Raw genomic sequence first — 4949 nt, 5'->3', positions numbered from 1 at the left:
TTTTGTCCGCCTTACAAGGAGATCACACAGCCTATATATAAATTACCTTAATTTTTTTATGCTCCCCTGGATGATAGACATTTTCGTTCAAATATATATAGTTCGGCCGAACTTATAAGTGATGACCTAGATCGTTAATTATCACAACCCTAAGCATTTATATCAGTCAACTAAATTGTATTTTGGTATAGGCCGAAAATTGGGAGAAATAAATTTAGCATCTTCTCTCCTATAGAACCTCTTTTTGCTCTCCTTATAAAGATTGAGCCATACAATCTGTTTTTATATCTTAGAGTTAAGGTCTGACTCTCCATTTGCGCACTTCTAATACATAATATACGTACTCAGGTCCTCCCACCTGAATGTTTTCTTGGCACAAAAATCCTAAGCATCTCAATGAAAATCTCACAAACATGGCATTGCCTAATGATAACAATGATGACATGTATAAGACTAGAGAAGTACTGGATGCTCAGACATACATATGGAACTATACATTCAACTTCATCAACTCAGTGTCACTTAAATGTGCAATTCAGCTCGGAATTCCAGATATCATCCACTCTCATGGCCAAGCCATGACCCTCTCCGATTTAGTGGATGCCCTCTCCATCAACAATAATAAGGTTAAACTTCAAGATTGTATTTATTGTCTCATGCGTATCCTAGTCCATGCAGGCTTTTTGACTCAAACCAAGATGATTAACGAAGAAGAAGTGTATTTACTTGCTCCGACTTCACGTCTCCTCCGTAAAGATGAGTCTCATTTGATCATGATCCATTATATTCACGCGATGCTTGATCCAATTATGATGGATCCATGGCATTGCCTCAGCCAATGAATCCGGAGTGATGGCGACCAACCTACTCCATTCACCGTCACACATGGCAGACCGTTATTTGAATATACAAGGGAAGACATTGTTGGGTTCGAAATCGAGAGGGCGTCATGCAGAAGCTTAAAGTTTGCAAATCAGTAAACGACAAATAAAAATATACTAAAAAAACATAATTGATATTATTTGGCCAATTGGCCTACACATGAAAAACTAATATTGGAAAAACATAAAACCAATTGGGAGAAATCTCCCCTAAACAAAAAAAATGCTATTGTGTTATGATATAAGAAGGAAGGGTCTTCTATTTATAGAGTTTCAAAACCTTTATTCTGAGAAAGAGGTTAGTCAAATATGAAAAAGTTTTATATTTTTCTTTAAGGAAAAAATAAAAGTAATTATGGTTACTTTTATTTTCCTTTCAAGAAAAAGTAAAGCTTAATATTGGTAAGAAAATCAGGGCAAAAACTCTAACAAATCTCCCTTTTTTGGCTTTATTTTCTTGACGTGATCCGCCTTCTTCATGTCATACGCATAATTTTGGTTCTTCATATAATCTTCATCCCTGCTGTTTGACATGCTTAAAAATTGAGCTTTTTTGGTTAAAAGTATATGAGCTCATTCGGGTTAAAAATATTAAAGCCCTTTGTAGGGTTAAAATTAAGCTTTATTTTCAAATATGTAACAGTAGGATTGTTGAAAATATGATTGAAAATCATCTCCACATGTAATTTTTGGACATATATCTTCATTATCATCAAATTTGTTGCAACTTTGATAACCATCTGATCTTTGAACCATTAGATCTGATACTACTTGTTGGGTTCGAAATCGAGAGGGCGCCATGCGGAAGCGTAAAGTTTGCAAATCATGAGACGAAAAATCAGACGACAAATAAAAATATACTAAAAAAAATATTATTGATATTATTTGGCCAATTGGCCTACACATGAAAAACTAATATTGGAAAAACATAAAACCTATTGAGAGAAATCTCCCCCTAAACAATTTATTTTTAAAAACTACATTATGGATGTTATTGTGTTATGGAATGAGAAGGAAGGGTCTTCTATTTATAGAGTTTCAAAACCTTTACTCTTAGAAAGAGGTTAGACAAATATGAAAAAGTTTTATATTTTTCTTTAAGAAAAAAATAAAAGTAATTATGGTTACTTTTATTTTCCTTCCATGAAAAAGTCAAAACTTAATTTTGATAAGAAAATCAGGGCAAAAAGCTAACCGACACCGAGTTTAATTGCCTGTTTAACAAAGTCATGACTCATGATACCCCATTAGTTTCAAGTGTGGTGATTGAACATTGTAAAGGAGTTTTGATAGGATTGAAATCATTGGTGGACGTTGGAGGTGGAACAGGAACCATAACTAAAGCTATTGCCCAGGCACTTCCACAAATAAATTGCATTCTCTTTGTTTTGCCACATGTAATTGAAGGGCTCGAAAAGAGTAAGAACCTGATCTATATGGGAGGAGACATGTTTATATCCGTTCCTTCTGCCGATACGATTTTACTGAAGGTAAGGTAAATTGGAGTAACTATGATATGCTCCTAGTATTTTGTTTAATGGTACACTAGTTATTTTTCATATATAGTCATTTCATGTTTCTTACGGTATTATACATGACAATTGTAGCAATCTAGCATCCAACTAATACAACAGCTAACAGTTTGTTGTAGAGTAATTCAACAACTCTAATAATGTAGAGTTGATCAAATACAGAACCAGAAAGAAAATAAAGATAAGAGAGTAAGAAGAAGAAGTAGAGAAGAAGAAGAAAAATAGGCTAATGGCTAGATATTAGTGTTTCTTATTCATTCAATGACAAATAATAAGTACATACAGGGATATATACATAGCGTGATTACAGGTTGGTTAGCATATGTGTTAGTAGTTGGTTAGTTGGTTTGTTACAACTACTTTAACTAACTTAAATGCCACTAACTGATTTTGCGAAAAGTGATCTCAACTAACTATCATGTGGTGGTTATGCTAATGATGTGTAGCCTCTGTCTTCTTCTTAATACTCCCTCTCAAACTAGGTATAGAGAAGATATTGATCAGACCTAGCTTGGAGCTTAGGTGGATATGTTGAACCTTACATAGACCTTTAGTAAGAATGTTTGCAGGTTGATCCTTAGTGTTTATATATTCTATCTTCACAATGCCTTGTTGGATTTTTTTCTTGGATGAAATGATAGTCAATCTCTATGTGTTTTATTCTCTCACGAAACACTGGATTGACTTCTATTTGCATTGTTGCTTTGCTATCTGTATATAGTGTCAAAGGTAAATCAATCTTGAACCCGATTTCTTGACTCATTCCCAGTAACCAGATTACTTCTGCTACTTTAAAGGCTAGGATTCTATATTCTAACTCAGCTGAACTTCTAGATATAGTAGATTGTTTCTTTGACTTCTAAGACACCATATATTCTCCAATCTTTACTAGGAAACCTGTTACTGACTTTCTTGAATGTGCACAGGCTACCCAGTCAGCATCATAGTATGTTGTGACATTGTGGTTTGCTAAACAATAGTACTCAAAGTCCTGGTTGTAGTTTTAAATACCTCACTATTCTTTTGGTTGCTTCCATGGGGGATTTTTTTAGGTTTTTGTAGATATTGGCTCAGAGTTCGTACATAGTATGCTATGTCTGGTCTTATAACGGTAAGGTATAGCAACTTCCCAATAACTTTCTGATAAGATCCTTGATCATCAAGTAGTTCAGCACCTGTAGTTTTGTCTGACATATGATTATCATACTCTTTGGTGGTGAGTTTTAGATTGCAACCCACAGAAAGAGTAGCTGGTTTAGAGACTGACAGACCAATCTCAGAAATTAACTCCATTACATACTTTCTTTGGTGCATGAGGATGCCTTGATCTGATTTGCCAAACTCTATTCCTATGAAATATTTCAGTTGTCCCAAGTCTTTTATCTTGAAAAATAGTTGTAATGTTTTATTTACTTCTTTTATCAATTAAAGACTCTCTCTAGTGACTAGCTTGTCATCAACATAAATGATTGTTATAGTAGTTCCTTTTCATGTCTTCTTGATGAATAAGCAGTGATCAAACTTGCTTTGATTGAACGCAAGTCTTATTAATGCTTCTGTTAGTTTGGCATTCTACTACCTTGGAGCCTGTTTAAGAAGATATAATGATTTGATGAGTCTGCATACCTTATTTTCCCCCTCCCGTTGACTCACAAATCCCTGAGGTAGTGTCATGTAAATCTTATCTGGAAGATCACCCTGTAGGAAGGCATTATGTACATCCATCTGATGTATGTGCCAATGCCTTGATGCAACCATGGATAGAGTGGACCTCATTATCACCATGTTTACCCCAGGAAAAAAGGTTTCTCGATAGTCTATTCCTTCTTTTTGACAATATCCTTTATCAACTAGCCTGGCTTTGTTTTTTAACCTCTCCATTTGCCTTATACTTGACTTTATAAATCCACCTGAATCCAATTGGATTTTTTCCTGGAAGTAAGCTGACTATATCCCATGTGTTGTTGTCTTGCAAGGTCTGAATCTCACTTTTCATGGCTTCAATCCACTAAGGATCCTTAGATGCCTCAGTATAGAGTGTAGGTTCTGTAACTGAAGAGGAAAAAACAACGTAAGCACCATATTTAGCAGAGATGTTATCATAGGAAATGTAATCAGAGATAGGAAAAAGAGTGACCTGATGTTGACTCAAAGATATGAAATCTTTGAGCCAAATAGGTGGTTGACTTCCTCTTGTTGATCTTCTTGTAAGCTGTGTAGTATGAACTCTTCTAGTTCTTAAAACACCATGTTGAGGTGATGATGTGATTGTAGTAGGAGATGGAGCTGCTTCTTCTACTGAAGGAGTAAGAGTGGTAGTCAAATAAGAATCATTAGGTGTTTGGTTGACAGGTACAACACTGAGATCATCCTCCATGTGATGTATTGTTGATAAATTATCCACAAACACTGGTCTGTCCACATGTTTCTTTGCAAATGGGAATTCATTTTCTCTGAATATGATATCCATGGTCACAAAGAAATAATGATCAGTGAGGACATATAAGATATATCCTTTCTGTACCTCAGAAAAACC

The 4949-nt window shown here is 34.9% G+C and overlaps 1 pseudogene; it reads left to right on the top strand.

Moving 5' to 3' along the window:
• Nucleotides 1-413: 413 nt before the first annotated feature.
• On the top strand, nucleotides 414-2469 carry LOC107864979 (annotated as a pseudogene).
• The last annotated feature ends 2480 nt before the right edge of the window (nucleotides 2470-4949 follow it).

This window comes from Capsicum annuum, chromosome 3 (genome assembly GCF_002878395.1).
Source record: "Capsicum annuum cultivar UCD-10X-F1 chromosome 3, UCD10Xv1.1, whole genome shotgun sequence".
NCBI classification, from domain to species: Eukaryota; Viridiplantae; Streptophyta; class Magnoliopsida; order Solanales; family Solanaceae; genus Capsicum; species Capsicum annuum.
Note: the sequence above shows the minus strand (reverse complement) of the source record. Positions and strands in the feature narration are given on the sequence as shown.